General features: G+C 44.6%; 1 pseudogene; it reads right to left on the reverse strand.

Moving 5' to 3' along the window:
- Window positions 1–23713, reverse strand: part of LOC135507498 (ryanodine receptor 3-like) — a 108319-nt pseudogene that overhangs the window by 18651 nt on the left and 65955 nt on the right.

Below are 23713 nucleotides of genomic sequence, written 5' to 3' on the forward strand. Positions count from 1 at the left end.
GCACTGAAAGTAAAGGGGCTGAATAATTTTGCACGCCCAATTTTTCAGTTTTTGATTTGTTAAGAAAGTTTGAAATATCCAATAAATGTCGTTCCACTTCATGATTGTGTCCCACTTGTTGTTGATTCTTCACAAAAAAATACAGTTTTATATCTTTATGTTTGAAGCCTGAAATGTGGCAAAAGGTCGCAAAGTTCAAGGGGGCCGAATACTTTCGCAAGGCACTGTACATACTGTCACACCCTGACCTTAATATTCTTTGTTTTCTTTATTATTTTGGTTAGTGTGTGACGGGTGTGACGAGGGTGATATGTGTTTTTTCCTGTCTAGGGTTTTTGTATGTTTATGGGGTTATTTCTAGGTGTTTTTACGTCTAATTCTATTTTTTTTATGTCTATGGTTGCCTAGATTGGTTCTCAATCAGAGGCAGCTGTTTATCGTTGTCTCTGATTGGGGACCATATTTAGGTAGCCATATTCCTTGGGTATTTCGTGGGTTATTGTCTATGTGTAGTTGCATGTCAGCACTAGTTGATTATAGCTTCACGTTCGTTTGTTGTTTTTGGTTAGTTTGTTGAAGTGTTCTTCGTGTTTTTCGTTAATAAAAGAAGAATGTATTCTAATCACGCTGCACCTTGGTCTCATCGTTACAACGAACGTGACACATACGACATACATTTTTACAAACACAGTATATTTTACAATAGTTATCTTTGTATGTTTTTAGTCCCATCCTTCAGCTACCCTCAACCATTCCCATCTATCTCTGAACACCCTTTACCTTTGCTGGCACTGATCATCTGTAACACCATCTCAGCAGCTCCTCTGTCATGCAGTCTGGCCTGCTGGTACAGAGTCTTCTGTTTCTCCATCTCTTTTTCCTATCAGGTAAACAAACAAACCCCATGTAAAACAAACAGCTCCTTACAAAACCATTTGAGACTAGTCAAATCTAAAACCCTGATGGGAGATCCAAAACACCTCAAACGTTTTCTCTTTTCCTTCATCTTCCTCTTCTTCATCTTCTGCACAACTCTAAAGAAAACAAGCGAGAGCTTTGTTAGCCAGGTCTCTGTTGACCTCTACATGACACTAAAGATATGAACCCAATAACAAATCAGCAAACAATCCTTATAGGCTTTGTACCTTTGCCATCATGTCTGCATATGCAATATACAAAGGATCCTCTTCCAAATAACTGAATGAAAAAGCAGGATAAACGCATGTGAATAAACCTTGCATAACTCCATAATAAACAAGTATCTCAGGTGCATGACTAAGAACAAATTTGACACAATTACTTGTGCCCGAGTGCTTCTCCTTGCGTGGGGAGAAATCCTGCAGTGATTTAGTTTAATGTTCCAGTTTATTAGCCAATGGATACACCAGCAATATTACACAGCACAGATGGAGCTAGCAGCATGATGCCAGGTGCACAGGTGTGTGTGTGTGTGTGTTTACCCCCGCTCAGTGAGCGCATTGTGACTGAAATGCAGGATGAGCTGATGAAGAGGGTCTGGCTGCATCTCTGCCTCCTCTTCTTCCTCCTCCTCCACCTTCAGTTGGGTCTTCTGCACAAACACCCAGTCACACAGAGTACATCAGAGTACATCCTGACACCCAATCACCTGTCATATATACAGTAGCAGTGCCCTTGACCCTCTGAGAGTGACTAAATGTGCCTGCTGTACACTGAGCTGATACAAATCTTATAGATTGAACTTCTAAATCAGTGTGCTCTATTTTGAATTAGTGATATTTTAATAATGGAAGTTAAAGTTGTTCAAATTACACTGCAACACACTTTAAAAATAACAATTGCTCGAAGGCCAAGATATCTAAACAAAAATATGGATGCTTATTGTCCATATGCAGTAACCACTGCCATGTCATAAGTCGTCTTATCTTACTGCGCATCACTTACCTCAGAGACAACAGGGTGTACTTGATCAACAGAAACACATTGAAATGAAAGATGCATAATGTGCAGTCAAACCCTGTCTCACTGAAGCATGGCCCATGGAAAAACACAGACTGAGTGTATCTCAACAGGATAGCATTACGGGTACGGCACGCCACTCCAACATCAGCAGACCATGCAGGCACACACACAGGGACATACGCACAGCACATTTAGATGGTACAGCAGTGTCAAGGTTAGCGGTGTCAAGGTCAGCGGTGTCAAGGTGTGTGCTCAGTAGAGATAAAGAGAGGAAGATGGAGGTTAAGCATGACTCTCCATGAGCCTGACCCATACTCTATAATACTCTATACTAGTCTACCACTGTATCGCTATGACCGTCACAGACAGAGAAGAAGAGAGACCAACAGGAAAGGATGGTGCAAAAAGAAGTGTTCGATGGGATACTATTCCACATGGTCATCTCTTTTAAGATTTAACCACTTTCCCTGCATTTGAAGTCCACAATATCTTATAAAGTGTTATAGAGTGTTTATAACCATTGTATTAATTGCTGTTTTGATAAATGTAGCCAATTCTAATACTTACACATGACAGAATGGTGTTTTTGAAGAATTTCTGAGAAATCTAGAATCAAAGTTGTAAAGAAAGCAACCCTTGCAGGGACAGTTTTCCTTAATTATTTTATTACAACAAATTCCTCAAACGACATGAATATGGCACGATAATATGTCCATGCTGCGACAGAAAATGTACAAAAGACGCCACCACTTCCATAAATTTCACCAGTAAGCCGTAGCATCGTGGTTGGATGCTCTCTTACCCCTGTGGGATGGGGGACAGCTCTAGAACCGGATAACAGTACAGTACAGTTGGCAGCATGGCACTGACATCCAGACCGATGTCATGCGTGCCTGGGAAGGCATTTCGTTAGCAAGGAACAGATCAATATGGAGCCAGGGGCAAAACATGGATGACTGGCAGAACACCCAAAGTGCTTGGCAGGCATTGTGCTGGCGAGCTTGGGTTGTGGCACGGCCAGGTGAGGATGGACAATACAGGCTAGTACCACAAATAACACAGAGAAGGCTGGGTACTGTGAGGACAGGTACAGTACTTACTGCCAGGTCCTGCACTAGCTTCTCTTCAAAAGAGTACGTCTCTGTCTCTATCCATATTCTCTGATAGCCCAGGAGGAAGAGGTTAATAGAGCGATGCCTGGGGGTGCAGAGGGAGATGAGGAGGGTTAGCAGGGTGGGCCAAGGGGGAGAGGAAAGGAGCGGGGTATTACTTTAAGAATGGTTCATACTTTTTAGTATGGCACTGGAACATCCAACTGGTCACTGTGGGGAAACACAGACTGAACTGTACCCCCCAAATTCATAACCCTGTCATGTATACACCAGTAAACAATTATCACGGAACATATGTCTTTTTTAGAAACATCTATAGTGTACTATGATGATTAAAGCTAAATCAAATATGGTATAAATTACAGAGACATCTGTACAGAAACCTAGAATTTAGGAGAAAAATACTTTTGGGTCAGAGTGAATGAGTGAATATTTTTGTGATGAGTGTAGCTCCCAGGCCGACCAGTCAGAATGCCAGTTGGATCACTGTATGAGACTTACAGGAGGAAGGAAGTGGAGGTCACAAACGTTGTCTGAACATTACATTACCGTTAGCATGGAGAGCAGACTGTCATAGTCTGTGTTCTCATGCATTTTTTCAAGCCAATAGAGTCAGTAGGCATTCAGGAAGTAATTATTAATTTTGTGCCTGAGGGGAAGTACAGTATAGTAATGTCATTCAGGAAAGAACAGAGAGAAGGTGACGTACAGTATAGTAATGTCATTCAGGAGAGAACAGAGAGAAGGTGAAGTACAGCATAGTAATGTCATTCAGGAGAGAACAGAGAGAAGGTGAAGTACAGTATAGTAATGTCATTCAGGAAAGAACAGAGAGAAGGTGAAGTACAGTATAGTAATGTCATTCAGGAGAGAACAGAGAGAAGGTGACGTACAGTATAGTAATGTCATTCAGGAGAGAACAGAGAGAAGGTGAAGTACAGCATAGTAATGTCATTCAGGAGAGAACAGAGAGAAGGTGAAGTACAGTATAGTAATGTCATTCAGGAAAGAACAGAGAGAAGGTGAAGTACAGCATAGTAATGTCATTCAGGAGAGAACAGAGAGAAGGTGAAGTACAGCATAGTAATGTCATTCAGGAGAGAACAGAGAGAAGGTGAAGTACAGCATAGTAATGTCATTCAGGAGAGAACAGAGAGAAGGTGAAGTACAGCATAGTAATGTCATTCAGGAGAGAACAGAGAGAAGGTGAAGTACAGCATAGTAATGTCATTCAGGAGAGAACAGAGAGAAGGTGAAGTACAGCATAGTAATGTCATTCAGGAGAGAACAGGGAGAAGGGGAAGTACAGTATAGTAATGTCATTCAGGAGAGAACAGAGAGAAGGGGAAGTACAGTATAGTAATGTCATTCAGGAGAGAACAGGGAGAAGGGGAAGTACAGCATAGTAATGTCATTCAGGAGAGAACAGAGAGAAGGGGAAGTACAGTATAGTAATGTCATTCAGGAGAGAACAGAGAGAAGGTGAAGTACAGTATAGTAATGTCATTCAGGAGAGAACAGGGAGAAGGGGAAGTACAGCATAGTAATGTCATTCAGGAGAGAACAGAGAGAAGGGGAAGTACAGTATAGTAATGTCATTCAGGAGAGAACAGAGAGAAGGTGAAGTACAGCATAGTAATGTCATTCAGGAGAGAACAGAGAGAAGGGGAAGTACAGTATAGTAATGTCATTCAGGAGAGAACAGAGAGAAGGTGAAGTACAGCATAGTAATGTCATTCAGGAGAGAACAGAGAGAAGGTGAAGTACAGTATAGTAATGTCATTCAGGAGAGAACAGAGAGAAGGTGAAGTACAGCATAGTAATGTCATTCAGGAGAGAACAGAGAGAAGGTGAAGTACAGCATAGTAATGTCATTCAGAAGAGAACAGAGAGAAGGTGAAGTACAGTATTGTAACGTCATTCAGGAGAGAACAGAGAGAAGGTGAAGTACAGCATAGTAATGTCATTCAGGAGAGAACAGAGAGAAGGTGAAGTACAGCATAGTAATGTAATTCAGGAGAGAACAGAGAGAAGGTGAAGTACAGTATTGTAACGTCATTCAGGAGAGAACAGAGAGAAGGTGAAGTACAGTATAGTAATGTCATTCAGGAGAGAGAACAGATATAATCTGAAGTACATATTGTAACGTCATTCAGGAGAGAACAGAGAGAAGGTGAAGTACAGTATAGTAATGTCATTCAGGAGAGAATGTGAAGTACAGATATACTATCTTCATTTAACCAGTTTCTCACAGCAGGAAAATAATCCTGCAGCAACAGGAAATGTACATTATTATGTGGATCATAATGGACATTCTTGTAGGATTTGATACATTTTTCATTAGGGCTAATCAAGTCTGACATTTTAAAGTGGAAATTACAAACTTCAGAAGCCTTTTTAAACCTTGAATACAATACAAGTTTGCATTTGATGCTGCGCAGGAACAGAGAATGTTCTCTGTGACAACAGAGTTATAACATTAAGAAAGTACGCCTGTAGTAGAGACAGAGTAGTGGAGACACAGTAAGAAGCGTGGTAAGTCACTGAAACAAGGGTATGTCATAGTTTTTGAGGTGGTGGAAATGTAAGCTAACAGGTGGAGGAGAAAAGTACACAGACATTTAATCAAATGTCCTCAACATAGAATGTCATTCTTTCAAAAACATTACTCTGACTGAAAAGGCTAATGCTTATTCATTACTCAACTATGTGAGGCAATGTCATATTCCTAAAAGAACACCAATAACTAGGTGAAATGAGTCATCTGGTGTCGAGGAGCGGCATCAAAGCACACATTAAAGATGGCCGACCCCAGGTTGGGCTCCTAATTGTTTTTCTCCCTGCTGTCTCTCCTCCTGGGTCTCTGTGATTGGGTCTCTGTGAGTTACAGTGCAGCAGGGCATGAAATTGCTCGTGTCCTTTTCTATTCCTTGATAACTGGCCGAGGCGAGTCATTTGTCGTACAGGTTGGGGGAGGGGAGCTTCACATTAAATACAGTGTCTGGAGCTTAGGAAAGAGGGGTGAGACTCGTAAGGCAGAGAGAAAGAGAGAGTGTAGGGTTAGCTTGGAAATAAGAGACAATGCTAAACTGTACACAGCTTGCTGCCTGCCAGTACCGACATCAGCAGCTGGGGTATTTGGTTCTAATATTTGACTTGGAGTCCCCAAATCAAATCCAATTGTATTTGTCACATTCGTCAAATACAACAGGTGTAGACATTACTGTGATATGCTTAGTTATAAGCCCTTAACCAACAATGCATTTCAAGAAAAAAAGTTAAGAAAATATTACAAAATAAACTAAAGCAAAAAAATAAAATAAAATAAAGAATTAACAATAAAATAACAATATCGAGGCTATATACAGGGGGTACCAGTATAGTAGAGGAAATGTGTACATGTAGGTGGGGGATGGGGCATTGTAAGAAGTCCAGGTGGCTATTTGATTAATTGTTTGGCAGGCTTATGGCTGGGGGTAGAAGCTGTTAAGGAGCCGTTTTGGTCAGAGACTTGGCGCTCCGGTACCACTTGCCGTGCAGTAGCAGAGGAAACAGTCTATGACTAGGGTGGCTGGAGTCTTTGACAATTCTTTGGGCTTTCCTCTGACACCGTCTAGTACATAGGTCCTGGATGGCAGGAAGCTTGACCCCAATGATGTACTCGGGCGTACGCACAACCCTCTGTACTGCCTTACGGTCAGATGCCGAGCAGTTGCCATACCAGGCGGTGATGCAATCGGTCAGGATGCTCTCGATGGTGCAGCTGTAGAACCTTTTGAGGATCTGAGGAACCATGCCAAATATTTTCAGTCTCCTTCGGGGGAAAAGGTATTGTCGTGCCCTCTCCATGACTGTCTTGGTGTGTTTGGAACCATGATAGTTTGTTGGTGATGTGGACACCAAGGAACTCGAAACTCTCAACCCACTCCACTACAGCTCCCCTTCGATGTTAATGGGGGCCTGGTTGGCCCACCTTTTCCTGTAGTCCACGATCAGCTCCTTTGTCTTGCTCACATTGAGGGAGAGGTTGTTGTTCTGGCACCACACTGCCAGATCTCTGACCTTCTCCCTATAGGCTGCCTCGTCGTTGTTGGTGATCAGGCCTACCACTGTTGTGTCGTCAGCAAACTTAATGATGGTGTTGGAGTCGTGTTTGGCCACGCAGTAGTGAGCGAACAGGGAGTACAGCAAGCAGAGACTAAGCACGCACCCCTGAGGGGCCCCAGTGTTGAGGATCAGCGTGGCACATGTGTTGTTGCCTACCCTTACCACCTGGGGGTGGCCTGTCAGGAAGTCCAGGATCCAGTTGCAGAGGGAGGTGTTTAGTCCCAGGGTCCTTAGCTTAGTGATGAGGTTTGTGGGCACTATTGTGTTGAACATTGAGCTGTCGTCAATGAACAGCATTCTCACATAGGTGTTCCTTTTGTCCAGGTGGGAAAGGGCAGTGTGGAGTGCGATCGAGATTGCGTCATCTGTGAATCTGTTGGGGCGGTATGCAAATTGAAGGGGGTCTAGGGTTTCCGGGATGATGGTGATGATGTGAGCCAAAACCAGCCTTTCAAAGTCCTTCATGGCTACAGACTTGAGTGCTACGGGGCGGCAATCATTTCGGCAGGTTACCTTCACTTTCCTGGGCACGGGGACTATGGTGGTCTGCTTGAAAAAACTCACGCAGGGGTGACGGTTAGAGATATTTGGAACTCACATGTGATTAGGTTAATTGTAGATTGTCCAGTTTATTTTCCAATGATTGCAGGTTGGCCAATAGTACAGAATACGCCTCTGAATTCTCACAAGGCATCCTGACCTCCAGTCTCAACAAAGCAGTATATCCTTCGCGTCGGACTTGTTAATGAAAAAGTAAGTCTTTGTCCAGTTCGAAGTGAGTAATCTCTGTTCTAATGTCCAGAATCTCTTTTCGGTCATAAGAGACGGTAGCAGCAACATTATGTACAAAATAAGTTACAAACAATAGGAAAAAATAAATGAATAGCACAGTTGGTTAGGAGCCCGTAAAACGGCAGCCATCCCCTCTGGTGCCATTACACTACATTCAGTCAGCTAATGAATTTGTTTGTAAAGGAATGTGACTATAGAACATGGAGACGGGTGTGTGGTACCTGGGCAGGTTGTAGAGAGGGGCCATGCGGAAGCAGGCCACCACCGCACGCTTTCTCTGCTTGGACAGCAGCTTCTGCCACACACACTTCTTAGACCTCAACGGCTGCTCAACCTACATTGAATAAATGAAGACAAAATATGTACTGTGTTATATATAGATATCAAATGATATAAGGAGTATGGTTTGGAGCAGAAGTATGAGTATATCCTGCTGAGTATAGATCTATGATCAGAGAATCCAGCACAGCCAGTATTTGGAGATATGGGGCATATATGGAGATATGGGGCACAGGTATATGGAGATATGACAGCAGGAGATATGGGGCCAGTATATGGAGATATGGGGCACAGCCAGTATATGGATGGAGATATATGGGATATGGGGCACAGCCAGTATATGGAGATATGGGGCACAGCCAGTATATGGAGATATGGGGCACAGCCAGTATATGGAGATATGGGGCACAGCCAGTATATGGAGATATGGGGCACAGCCAATATATGGAGATATGGGGCACAGCCAGTATATGGAAATATGCGGCACAGCCAGTATATGGAGATATGGGGCACAGCCAGTATATGGAGATATGGGGCACAGCCAGTATATGGAGATATGATATGGATATGACAGCCAGTATATGGAGATATGGGGCACAGCCAGGAGATATACAGCCAGTATATGGAGATATGGGGCACAGCCAGTATATGGAGATATGGACAGCCAGTATGTGGAGATATGGGGCACAGCCAGTATATGGAGATATGGGGCACAGCCAGTATATGGAGATATGGGGGCACATATATGGAGATATGGGGCACAGCCAATATGGAGATATGGGGCACAGCCAGTATATGGAGATATGGGGCACAGCCAGTATATGGAGATATGGGGCACAGCCAGTATATGGAGATATGGGGCACAGCCAGTATATGGAGATATGGGGCACAGCCAATATATGGAGATATGGGGCACAGCCAGTATATATGGAGATATGGGGCACAGCCAGTATATGGAGATATGGGGCACAGCCAGTATATATGGGGCACAGATATATGGGATATGCACAGCCAGTATATGGAGATATGGGGCACAGCCAGGAGATATATGGAGATATGGGGCACAGCCAGTATATGGAGATATGGAGGCATGGAGATATGCAGCCAGTATATGGAGATATGGAGATATGGGGCACAGCCAGTATATGGAGATATGGAGGCACAGCCAATATATGGAGATATGGGGCACAGATATGGGGCACAGCCAGTATATGGAGATATGGGGCACAGCCAGTATATGGACAGCCAATATATGGAGATATGCACAGCCAGTATATGGAGATATGGGGCACAGCCAGCCAGTATATGGAGATATGGAGATATGGGGCACAGCCAGTATATGGAGATATGGGGCACAGCCAGTATATGGAGATATGGAGATATGGGGCACACGGGAGATATGCGGCACAGCCAGTATATGGAGATATGGGGCACAGCCAATATATGGAGATATGGGGCACAGCCAGTATATGGAAATATGCGGCACAGCCAGTATATGGAGATATGGGGCACAGATATAAGACAGAGATATAAGACGTAGAAAACTGGGTGTACTGTAGGCAGTAAGGATGCAGCCAGCCACTGACCTGCTCCAGATGAAAGACTGCAGCTGAGATGCTCTGGACCCGGAACACTGTTCTCTCAGGGTCTGGAGGCCCCTCGTTCTTCACCATCACATCCTTATACAGGTTCAGCTGCCACCGCACTGCAGGGTCCTCTGACTGGGGGTGGGTTAGCGCAGTGTAGGGCTTAGAAAACACCACTGCTGTTTGATACAGAGGTGCTGTTCTAGTTTAATGAATGACAGTAATTCATCATTTTCTCAAGCTCACCTTCTCTTGAAGGTGCAGATTCTGCCGCAAATGTTCCTTCACTTCATCATCTGTGTCTTTCTGTTGTAATATGAGGAAACAATTAGATATACCGTTCATTAATCGTACCCAGTTGTTGACCACCTTTGATGACCGAAGAAAAATGGAATACTGGTTTCTGCTGAGTATTGTGTAGTCGGTAACACCTGACCCCAGACCAGTGTGGGCTAGGAAGGCCGTCTCACCAGGATATAGCGTGTCTTTGCCAGGGAGATGAGCTCCTGGTCCCCGGGGGTGCACATGTTGAGTCCAATGGGCAGCATCTTCTTCAAGGCAGCCACGATCAGGGAGGTCTGGATGGAGTAGAACTCTCCTCGTTTCCTCTTATGCTTCCTCTCCTGGTCCTGACCCCCTGACTGATACCAGGACGGAATGAAATGTTAATAACTTCACATGGCACTCACTGAAAAAAGACACCACCCTATGTATAGTAGTGCACTAAAGGGAATAGGCAGTCATTTGGGACAGAGTCTAGTCTTTTCTCTATGTCTACCTTTACTTTCAAATTGCTACCTTGACCTGACTGTGCTGTATTTCACTGGAGCTTATTTAACAGTGGGAGAGCACACAGCACACCACACGCTGAATTAAGCCTGTGGGTAACAGAGAGAACCAAGGCATTTTTTAATCACCAGCAAAATCTGCAGAGGCTGTGCCAATGAAGCATTTCAAATTGAGCTATAGCCTGAAAGCAGCATTAGCCCACAGTTTGCCTCTACCCATACAGTGAGGTATTATTCAAGAACGACTGCACTGAAAAAGGCTAATGGAAGAAGCTGGCACAAAGGAGACACTCATATTCAACTGAGCAAGAGAGACAGAAACACAATTAACTGTATGTTTGGGTGCGCACACACACACACACACACACACACACACACACACACACACACACACACACACACACACACACACACACACACACACACACACACACACACACACCAGTGCAGGAGCTGAGTGACTAATAGAGGCAGCCAGTAGAAGGCAGGAGCCGCCACACACACCAGGGTACCCATAACCCACAAACACCATTGACATGTGATCATGTTATTTGTCATGGGCGTGTTGACTTTCAATAACAGAGATGGGACGTGGTCGGCCCATAAGGGAATGAGAAACACTAGTTATGATGTTAGGCGGGTCTGATGATGGAGGGCCGATAGGTGTTAATGATTGGCTGATGTAATGTGTTTACAGCGAGGCAGGGCACGCCAATGGCTGCTGCCTATGCCAGTGAATGGAGTGTAAACGCAAACAGGATAAAAAAAATAAAAAAAATAAACAATCAACAAAGCTACTCCCTGTCCCTGAGGTGGTGACATGGCCGCTGGTTGGCCACGGGGGATATGAGTGTTAGGGTTGCTGCAGTACTGGAGCAGTGAGAGAGAAAGGGCTGCCTCTGCAGAATGAAGCCCAGTAACAAGGCTCAGCTGGAGAGCGTGCTGACAGAGAGCAGTGGGAGGTTGAACTGAGGTTAGCAGGGTTAGGATGTGAACATACATGACCACACGGTCTGCAGACTGCTTCGAGAATGTAGAGTAGAGCTCTCCACCACTGAAAATAAGGGGAAGATGCAGAACTGTTTTGACTGTCTCAGTAAGCAGGCACATAATAATAAATGCTACCTTTGACATCTTGATCTTGCTATCACCAGTCAGGAATGACAGGTTGTTGATTTCATTCTGAACCACAAAGTTCTGCTCTTCCCTTTTGAAGTTCTGAGGAAAGAGTAATAACAATGTATGAAGAAGACATTTCTGCTTTGTTTACTTCTCATTCTGAGCGTCCTCTCCATTGTAACTGTTAGTTTGTCCATTGTTTTCAAGGAGAAATCGTACATGTGATTTGCACCAGAGGATGAAGATCTCAGCCACCATTCTGAAGAGTTCATTGGAGTCAGCGTCTGGTTCTTTCAGCCACCTCGACCTGCAGGACAAAGAGGAGAGGAGAGATGAACCCAAAGACTATATCAATATAATATCCTCTGCTCCAAAGCCTTGCTACCAAACTAGTACATTCCTTCATTAGGAGGAATAGGTCCTATGGTAAAAGTAAAACACACCCACATCATGGCACTGTAAACTACTCCATTACCCAGGGTTCAGCGGGCTCACCTGTTGTTGTCTACATAGCGGATGAGCATTGGGTAGAAAGCGTAGAGGTCTCTGCAGAGCACAGCGAACTCATCCAGGATGAGGAGCTCAGCCTCCTGGGTATCTCCCTTACTGTCAGCCTTCAGTAGCTCCTCCTCCGACACCACCTTCACTGTCTTCTTCTTCAGCTTCTCCAGTGTAGGCAGGAAGTGACTCTTCAACAGAACAGCCCTGGCCTTAGTGATGATGGGCTGGGCGTACACTGCACACACAGCAGTCGTAGTGACAGACACATAATTAGTTGTTTTATTATAAATTCAAAACAAAACAATAGAAAAGCTGTCTTGCAAGGAATGCAAAAGACAATCCCTTTTCAGTCTGGTTCATCTGATCAGTACTGTATACAAATTCGAAGACAGTTTTGCCCTCAAAACCAGTTTGTTTCCTAAAGCTCCCATCCACTGTGACCGACTGCTGTACACTCCCACACAGTAATGCAACCCAGCTAACCTGCGATCCTCTTCATCCAGGAGGCCTCGTCGATGCCCAGGTTGCTGTTGAGGATCTTCAGGATGTTTCCCAGGATGAGGCTGAGGTGTTCTGAGGTGACGGTGGTGGAAAACACACTGTGTGGAGACGCCTGGTTCTCTGGGCCCTTCTCCCACCAGTAGGACAGGTAGTTACACAGCATGGGCAGCACCACCTCGATGACGTGGGGCATCTCTGTGTAGCGCGCCCCAGACTCAGACATGTCGTTGATGTCCTTCATCAGGACGTCTAGACGAGGCATCTCCGGACACATCTCCTCCACCGCGTCTGGGAAGCCCAGGACTACACAGAATAAGATGAGCACTATTTTACATGCACAGGTAAAGAACCATTAAATAGTGTATCATGGTGTAACATGTACAACACTATCACGTATAAGTGTGTGTAACTCACTGGCGCGTTCTCTGGCGGTCTTGGTGTTGAACACAGAGCAGGGGTTGTGTTTGTTGAGCAGGGGCTCCAGGAAGGCCACAGGCATGGCCCCTGCCAGGGTGGCCAGACACTCCCCCAGGGCCGGCAGCTGCCTGGAGTGGACAGGGAGAGGGGAGAGACAGACACACAGATCTCAGACATATAGTATCTGTGATATCAGTCTCCTTGCAAGATCTAAATAATACTACCTTTCCACATAGATGTTTTTCCCAGTCCCGAGCGCATAGAGGCTGGTCAGGATACGATAGCAGGACACTTGGACATCATCCACTGAAAAACAGCAGAAAAGGTATGTTGGTTACATTCATATGCACAGCATCAGTGATTTGACATATAAAGCATACTCGCGCCACTCCTCATATCTCCTAGATGTGTAGGTCTTGCTGTGGTCACTCACAGAGCAGGTCCACTCCAAAGTGGTGCTGGGTGATGTGTTCAAACAGGGCAGTGAGGATGGGCAGTAGTGCCACCGTGGTGTAGTTGATGTTCTGGGACACGCCCTTCATCTGTGAGCGGGAGTGGGTGAACTTCCCCAACTTCAGGTTCTCAAGTGTCTTCTCCAAGTCCTCCGCTGCGTTCTCGAAGAACGTCCTTAACCCCGCCTTCACCAGCTCTGAGCCAGACTTCATTACCGTCCTGTCGGAGGAGAGGGAGGAAGGGGTTAAATGGTGGAGTATGTAGTCTGTCATTGCTGCCGTTTGTGCACACAATAACCAAACAATGTCCCCATGTGGGATAATAAAATGATCGTATTTGATTAGAATAATAATTGCCATATGATAGAAGAGTTCCCAAAGGACAGCATCATTTCCATAGAGGAGAGCCAGCTATACTACAGAGAGCTCCCAAGGGACTCTGGTCATGTCATGTGACTGAGATAAAAACTTCTCTCTGACCTTGAATATTTACAGTGTATGATTTATACAGTAAATTATGTAAATATTTAGATTCAAGGTGAGACTGTCAGTGTAAGGATGTGCAGAAATATTACACCCCAAAAAACTATTTGATACATTAAGCAGATTAGATTAGTCCATTTTTAGTAATGCATTTTGTGACTCTTAAAGCTTTTTGAAGCTGTGATGAATCTCCCAAAGGGAGGGAGTTGAAAGACATGGCCTATGGGCAAGTACAGTACAGTACAGTGGCTATCATGTTTAATGCAATGCTATTTTAACCTCATTTGTGAGAACTGCTGCCTCAAACAACACATCGTTTCTAAAGAACACTAGGAGCCCGAAGCTAGCTACAGTACCTGCTGTGTATGCATGATGAGTGTACTTATCTAAATACCGGCGGGAGTTGTTTCTCTTAATGTCAATGATTCCAAAATGACACGAATAACAACAACTGGTGATTATGAACATGGTGGAGAACAACATATGTGTGGGCCTAAGTAATGCAACGTTATATAGGCTAGACATTAGGTTAGCCCTCTTTTCCAATGACATGTACTGTAAAATTGCTACGTGACGGGCCGCTTTCAAACCTTTGATTTCATTTCAAACTCTAGGGTTATATTGTGGCATAGGACTGCAGGACTGAGCTCCACCCACCTGGTGTCCAGTGTGTGGGCCAGGATGTGGAGGACGCTCACCATGGTGGTGGAGTCACTCCCTACAGGAGAACACAGTACAGTCATTAGCATATCACACACTAATCCTCATCCTAATATTCACAGCAACAAAGAGCGATGAGAATCAGCTTCTTACCAAATAGGGAAATCCTGTGTCTTACAAGAGCTGCCAGTTTACAGAACAGGCTGGACAAGTGAAGGAGAGATAAAGAAGGAAAGAAAGAAGGAAATCAGGGAGGTCAAAGGCTAAGAGTAGGAAAAGATGAAAAGATGAAAGGAGTTTACAGAGAAGAGTTGGTAAGTAGCATTCACAGGGAGTGAGGAAGTGGAACTGCAGAGTCGTGAGATGTTATTGTACCGACCTGGTGACCATCTCCTTCTCCTTATTAGAGGCGTAGCCGCTGCTGCTCAGGTTCTTACTGGGAGAAGACAGGAAGTAGAGACAGTGGTTCTTGAAGTACTGGTCTATCAGAGGGAGGAGGACCTAAAGAATAAATACCATTTAGGAGATGTGTGACAATCTTTGTGTAATCTCATGTACTGTACTTAAAATGTTCATTTGTTTCACACAGATTTACAATATTCTCACTTTGGCAAAAAACTTGATTTCTTGCTCATGAGGCGACTTGTCTGTCTTCCCACTGGTAGCCATGGCCTCTGAAACGACAAGGTCAAAGTTTAATAAAGAGCAGGGCAATAAGGCAGCATTGTCCATAACAGAGAAAAGGTAGAGGAGCATTCAAAGATCAACGATATGAATGTCACCAGGCTCTTACCAAGGTGGGCAATGAACTCCTGGGCTGAGTTCACATACTTCAGCAGCTTCTTGAGGAACTTGTAGGCAAACCTCTTCTCCATGGAGGAAGAGTCCTGCTCCATGTCCTTCAGACCTCTACAACACAGGGTGAAGGGACAGACGAATTGTCATTCTGTCACAACAATACAAATCAATGTTTTTACAAAGACTGAAGTTCACACACTGACCTGGTGATGGCGTAGCCGTTGATCTGCAGGAAGCGGAACAGGTCCTGGGCCTTCTCTTTGTCCCGGGCCTTCTCTTTGGCGGTCAGGGTGTCATAGGGCACCAGCAGAGGGTGAGTTGCCCCACCTGCAACCACAAACAACAACACTGTAACAATCAGAACCAATAAATCTCACATTTACTCTGACTACATTAATCTGGCTCCTCCATCTCACAGGGAGGGTGGATAATTATAGAATCACCTCTAATTCCAAGGTCATTCTTTTTCTTCTTAGCCCAGATGTTGTGATAATTCTCAGCCACAACCTCCCCCATGCCCTTGATCCAAAGAGCAAAGAGAACCTCTGTTAATTAAATAACATTAACAGCCTAGTCAAAAAAAAACAGTTATTTACAGTTACAAAATAACAGCTGTGTGGTTCACTCACCTGTAACTCTCTAGACAGAACCACATTGATGGTGTCTATTGGGGTCGGGTTGAAACCGTTAGCCTGCCAAATGCCAACATGAAAACATTCAGTAATAAAAACAAACACTGAACAGATAACTCAGCAGTCCTGGTATAAACTCTCAGGAAAAAGGGCTCCAAAAGGGTTCTTTGGATGTACCCCATAGGATAACTATTTTTAGGTCCTGTTAGAACCGTTTTTTGTTCCTGGTAAAACCCTTTTGGTTTCCATGTAGAACCATCTGTGGAAAGGAACCCAAAAGGGTTCTTCAAAGGCATCTCCTATGGGGACCTCCGAAGAACCCTTTTAGGTTCTAGATGGCACCTTTTTTCTTAGAGTGTAAAGTAGTAGGAGGAGGAGGACGTTATTAAACTGAGTACATGAGAGGAGGACTGGGAGATCTTGCGCATCTTCTCACTCTCCCGTAGGGACATGGTCTCTCCGTCCTTGGTCCTGTCGATGTTCCAGCCCATAGCCAGCATGCTCTTCAGAGTCTCCCTCACCAGCCACCTGTAGATATCCTTCTCCTGAGGACCACACAGACACAGATACACACCAAGAGTTAGCAAGATATACAATCAGTTCAAAACTAATCATCACATCACGAGGTCTACCTATTGAGCTCGTACTTTAGTGTACCAATTCCATATTGTGTAATGTTGTACTACACTCTACCTTCTCTGTCAGACCTTTGTAGGTCCTGAGTAGAGGGTGAGTCTTGGCCTTCTCATCTATACAGTCCCCATACCTCCATCCCAACATCACCTGGAGAGAACAGACAAGTATGACCCTACTACAGATCTGATACATTACCAGCTAGTTTTTCAACCCAAATAAAAAACAAACAGGATCGAGAGAGCAACCCTGAAACCAGCCTCCTATTGTTTCATCCAAGAGGGTCGTGGTAAGGCTTTATAAAATACAGTGCAAAAGCAGTAGATTCTTAATCTTCATGGCCTGTTATAATGAATTGGTTCCAGGTGTAATTTTGCAGCATCTAATACACATTTCCTTGGCAGAGGAGCTCATTGTTGGCCTACCTTCTCTGCTGACCATTTGTCATGGGAATGCTCAGCATATTTGTTGGCAACGTGTTCCAGTTTCTCTGGAAGAGATATGCTGTCAAGAGAGAGTAATCATTACTCACTGCAGGTATGATGCATGCTGGGATAAAGCATATGTAAACGCAGTCATAAAATATATAAAAGCACTGCACATTACATCAAATCAATTACGTGCATAACTTCTACATGGCACCTATAACAAGTTGTTACATATAATGTCAGAGTGGGATCACTTCATTTAAAATGCCTTTAATTTGAGCAGACAGTCACGCCTTATATGCCATAATCTCCGATGGCCACTCACTTGGCTGTGCTTATGGGTTTGGGGTCGAAGTTGCCCTGAGCGTCCACAGACACAGGCTTCTCAAGGGTGGTGCTGATGGTGGCGTCTATGTAGTCAGGGGGTAAGGCCCCAGATATGGCACTCAGACAGGGCATGGCCATCTTAAAGAGATCTGCGTCGTACTTCTGCAATGTGAAACACACTCTGATTGGTGGACTATCAGAGGTACCTCCACTGAGGTCTGAGTAAGGCTAAACTATCGACAAGAGACTGCAGGGATGGCGAGAGGTTAAGAGACATGCTTAATGCAGAGTCGTCCCAGTTACAGAGAGCAGAGGCTGAGATCGATGATGACTGTTCAAATATTGATGTTCTCAGTCTGGTCTTTCTGTCACCATCTTCACTTTCATGTGCTGGGTCCAGACATTTACCATACTTCAAAAAGAGCATACAAGGTGAGCCATAAAATCAATAGCCATATTCAACAGCACAGAAAGGCAACGAGGCATTTGTAGAGAGATAATTCAATAGGATACTTAAAGAGGAGTGTCTAGTACCAGATTACTAAAGGTTATGACATTTTGGCCTGAACATGTATCCACATGGTCAGCACTTCCTGATCAAAGCTCAGTGCAGCTTTGGTTTTATCGGCTCATTATCAGACTCAACTAGGATCCTGTTGGAGCCCTGCCATTCTCCTGGGTCTAAGTGCTGTGTTAAAGGAGACCTCATCGTACCCTCTGTGAGAGCGAATCCAAGACGCCCCAGAAGATCTTCTTTGTGAGGAGCAGCTCCTCATCTGAGGCCATGCCGTAGCTGCCCCAGCCTGATGGCAGACAGTAGTACTTCCAGCTCTGCTCGTAGTGATTGGTCAGGAGCTGTGGAGGGCACAAAGGGTCAAAGGACAGTCCATCAGACTGAGAGAGAGGATGTATGTACAGTCTGCTGTGGGCTACACTGTAGGAATAGAAAACAGACACGTAGGTAACCACTTTACTGGTGTACTGAAAGACAACTACACACTGGCACCAAGCCAAATATCTCCGATAGGATCTACAGCTGATGATAGTGAGAATGAATATCCCATGACCTATCTCAGTTTAAGTGGAGGCAGAATCAACTGTGTTCCGTCTTCCACAGGCAATCAAATTCCTCCAGGCTGCTCTCTGCTCCCTGGTGCTCGGGTGTTGTTATAAAAACCAAACAACTGCCAACATCTGCTTAATGCTGAGAACGTCATCATTAATAGCAGTGAGAGTCAGAGAGAGGCAGAGAAAGAAACAGAGGCGGTATGTTTGATAAACAGTGTGTTTAATGCCCAACAGGATAGAGAGCTAATATCTTCAAGCAGGCTGCAGAGCACACCCCTGACACCACAGCCTGCTGTGAGAGGGCAGCAAAAGGGCAGAGAAAGACAGAAAGAGAGAGAGAGAGAGAGAGAGAGAGAGAGAGAGAGAGAGAGAGAGAGAGAGAGAGAGAGAGAGAGAAGGAGAGAGCAGAAGGGCAGAAGAACAGAAAGAGAGAGGGAGAGGGAAGGAAAGGAGACATACCCTGAGAGGCATCTTGCAGTACTCCGTCAGCAAGGGCACGTCAAAGACGAGGCGTCGCAGGAGATGCTGCAGCATGGAGGGACGGAGGTACCTGCAGACAGAGGACCAGACCAGGGAGGGAACAGGAAATCAGAGAGAGACTACATCATGACCCAGGATAATACTGTATCTGTTTGGCTTAAGTGTTTCAATGGCCACAGTGAGCTTATCGCTTCCTTAAGGGGTGCTAATGTACATAGTGGAACTCCTTACTTGCAGACGGCCAGCAGACACTCCTCGATAGCGTCTCTCTGGGCCTTGGTGAGCGAGCGGCCCTTGGACAGCCTGTAGATGGTGTGCAGCGTGGAGTCGATGAGCACGGCATAGTGCTCTGTGCCAGCGAAGTGGGGGGCACAGCGGGTGAGCAGGGGCAGCATGGCAGAGCCGATGTACCTGTTCATGGCCAGAGCTGTCTCTGTGGTGCTGAGTACCTCCTATAGGGGAGGGGTCAAAGGGGAGAGGTCAACACAACACAGTGTCACACAGCAGTTCTCACAACCCAGGCACAACTTCAACTGTTCCACAATCACTATCAATAGGTGTGTCAAAGATAGACATTCAACTACTCTAAATAGAATCCTAGTGAGGAGCTGAATCTGCACATTTATCCTTAGGAAATAGCTGATGAAGAACTAAAACAGGGAGACAACGCACTAGGTCATCCCAGGCCAGGGCTAATCGTATCTACAGAGTAATACTCTCTAATGAAAGGCCTGGAACGGTGAGCCGAGCATCGTGTTACATCGGAATCAACCAGACTTTAATTTAATAGCTGCTGGATTACGTGGGCGCGTGATCCTTATCGCTTTCCAGTGTGGATCAAAGATCTGTGTGTCTGTACAGGAGCAGGGCAACTGGTGGCCCAGAGGCTAGACGACTACCGCCCCATAGCACTCACTTCCGTCATCATGAAGTGCTTTGAGAGACTAGTCAAGGACCATATCACCTCCACCCTACCTGACACCCTAGAACCACTCCAATTTGCTTACCGCCCAAATAGGTCCACAGACGATGCAATCTCAACCACACTGCACACTGCCCTAACCCATCTGGACAAGAGGAATACCTATGTGAGAATGATGTTCATCGACTACAGCTCAGCATTTAATACCATAGTACCCTCCAAACTCGTCATCAAGCTCGAGACCCTGGGTCTCGACCCCGCCCTGTGCAACTGGGTACTGGACTTCCTGTTCAGTACCTCCTGTACTCCCTGTTCACCCACGACTGCGTGGCCACGCACGCCTCCAACTCAATCATCAAGTTTGCGGATGACACTACAGTGGTAGGCTTGATTACCAACAACGACGAGACGGCCTACAGAGAGGAGGTGAGGACCCTCGGAGTGTGGTGTCAGGAAAATAACCTCACACTCAACGTCAACAAAACTAAGGAGATGATTGTGGACTTCAGGAAACAGCAGAGGGAGCATCCCCTATCCACATCGATTTATTTTTATTTATTTATTTTATTAACACCATAGTACCCTCCAAACTCGTCATCAAGCTCGAGCCCAAATAAATTCATTAAAAATCCTACAATGTGATTTTCTGGTCTGTCATAGTTGAAGTGTACCTATGATGAATATTACAGGCCTCTCTCATCTTTTTAAGTGGGAGAACTTGCACAATTTGTGGCTGATTAAATACTTTCTTGCCCCACTGGAAGTGTTTCCAGTTTCAGAGATTTTTGTAGTTCGTTCCAGTCATTGGCAGCAGAGAACTGGAAGGAGAGGCGGCCAAAGAAAGAATTGGTTTAGGGGGTGATCAGAGAGATATACCTGATGGAACGTGTGCTACAAGTGGGAGATGCTATGGTGACCAGCGAGCTGAGATAAGGGGGGACTTTACCTAGCAGGGTCTTGTAGATGACATGGAGCCAGTGGGTTTGGCGACGAGTATGAAGCGAGGGCCAGCCAACGAGAGCGTACAGGTCGCAATGGTGGGTAGTATATGGGGCTTTGGTGACAAAATGGATTGCACTGTGATAGACTGCATCCAATGCAAACTACCTGCCCTCCAGGACACCTACACCACCCAATGTCACAGGAAGGCCATAAAGATCATCAAGTACAACAAGCACCCGAGCCACTGCCTGTTCACCCCGCTATCATCCAGAAGGCGAGGTCAGTACAGGTGCATCAAAGCTGGGACCGAGAGACTGAAAAACAGCTTCTATCTCAAGGCCATCAGACTGTTAAACAGCCACCACTAACATTGAGTGGCTGCTGCCAACACACTGACACAACTCCAGCCACTTTAATAATGGGAATTGATGGAAATTGATGTAAAATATATCACTAGCCACTTTAACCAATACTACTTAATATAATGTTTACATACCCTACATTATTCATCTCATATGTATATGTATATACTGTACTCTATCATCTACTGCATCTTTATGTAATACATGTATCACTTGCCACTTTAAACTATGCCACTTTGTTTACATACCCTACATTATTCATCTCATATGTATATACTGTACTCGATACCATCTACTGCATCTTGCCTATGCCGTTCTGTACCATCACTCATTTATATATCTTTATGTACATATTCTTTATCCCTTTACACTTGTGTGTATAAGGTAGTAGTTTTGGAATTGTTAGGTTGGATTACTTGTTGGTTATTACTGCATTGTCGGAACTAGAAGCACAAGCATTTCGCTACACTCACATTAACATCTGCTAACCATGTGTATGTGACAAATAAATTTGATTTGATTTGATTTTTGAAATATTCTTTGCCGACTCCACTTAGACACTCAGCTTTAAATACACGTTTTAAACAGCCTCCACTCCACTCATCTCCCACATCTTTGAATACCTCAACCCACTTGTCTGGTAAACAATGAACTAGATGGCAAAACAAACAACTTGATGCCTTAGCCTAATTTGTGGTCTTCCACATCTCCCACCTCTCAGCTGAGGGTCACCACTCACCGTGTCCAGAGAAGCAGAGGCTTGCAGGTCGGGCAGGAAGCCCACGTCCAGCAGCTGAAGTAGGAAGCCTTGGTCCTCAATACCATAGACCCGGTCCAGGAACAGCACCATGGGGGCCTTGTGGTCTGGGCAGAAACTGGCTGCCATATCAGGCTCTGTCACAGTGCCATCTAAGAGAGAGAGAGAGAGCGAGAGAGAGAGAGAGAGAGCGAGAGAGAGAGAGAGAGAGAGAGAGAGAGAGAGATATATATAGATAGATAGATAGATAGATAGATAGATAGATAGATAGATAGATAGATAGATAGATAGATAGATAGATAGATAGATAGATAGATAGATAGATAGATAGATAGATAGATAGATAGAGAGAGAGAGAGAGAGATAGAGGGAGATAGAGAGAGAGATAGATAGAGATAATAATAGAGAGAGGTAGAGAGAGAGAGAGATAGAGAGAGAGATAGATAGAGAGATAGAGATAATGATAGAGAGAGAGAGAGAGAGAGAGAGAGAGAGAAAGAGAGAGAGAGAGACCCAAAATTAAGGAAAGCTTTGACTATGTACAGACTCAGCGAGCATAGCCTTGCTATTGAGAAAGGCCGCCGTAGGCAGACATGGCTCTCAAGAGAAGACAGGCTATGTGCTCACTGCCCACAAAATGAGGTGGAAACTGAGCTGCACTTCCTAACCTCCTGCCCAATGTAGGACCATATTAGAGAGACATATTTCCCTCAGATTACACAGATCCACAAAGAATTCGAAAACAAATCCAATTTTGAAAAACTCCCATATCTACTGGGTGAAATTCCACAGTGTGCCATCAGAGCAGCAAGATTTGTGACCTGTTGCCACGAGAAAAGGGCAACCAGTGAAGAACACGCACTAATTGTAAATACAACCCATATCTATGCTTATTTATTTTATCTTGTGTCCTTTACCATTTGCACATTGTAAAAACACTGTATATATATATATAATACGACATTTGTAATGTCTTTATTGTTTTGAAACTTCTGTATGTGTGATGTCTACTGTTAATTGTTATTGTTTATTTCACTTTATATATTATATACCTTACTTGCTTTGGCAATGTTAACACATGTTTCCCATGCCAATAAAGCCCCTTGAATTGAATTGAGAGAGAGAGAGATAGAGGGAGATAGAGAGAGAGATAGATAGAGATAATAATAGAGAGAGGTAGAGAGAGAGAGATAGAGAGAGAGATAGATAGAGAGATAGAGATAATGATAGAGAGAGAGAGAGAGAGAGAAAATAACATAAAAGGGAAAGACAGACAAAGAAAGAGGATATAAAAAATAATGAGATACACAGAGGAAAACGAAATAAGAGGAGGTGGGTCTCTGTATAAATAGGACTTGTGTAAATATGTTTTTCTTGCAGTATTTAAACAGGGAGACCTACCCATACATTATAGCAAGCCTCGTCTGAAAGGCATGCGAGTCCAGATAACTCATGTGTATTCATTAGCAGCAGTGCAGCTTGTGAGAGGGTTTCTGGGGAGCGAGGCATGGCTGAGTTATTCAGTCGTTGGCCTGCCGACAGTGCTCGTTGTGTGGCATCACAAGCTAGCAGCGTTTTAAGATCCGAGTAATGCCAAGCTTGTGCAGAGCAATCAATAGAGAAAAA

The sequence above is a fragment of the Oncorhynchus masou genome, chromosome 21 (assembly GCF_036934945.1).
Source record: "Oncorhynchus masou masou isolate Uvic2021 chromosome 21, UVic_Omas_1.1, whole genome shotgun sequence".
Lineage (NCBI taxonomy): Eukaryota > Metazoa > Chordata > Actinopteri > Salmoniformes > Salmonidae > Oncorhynchus > Oncorhynchus masou.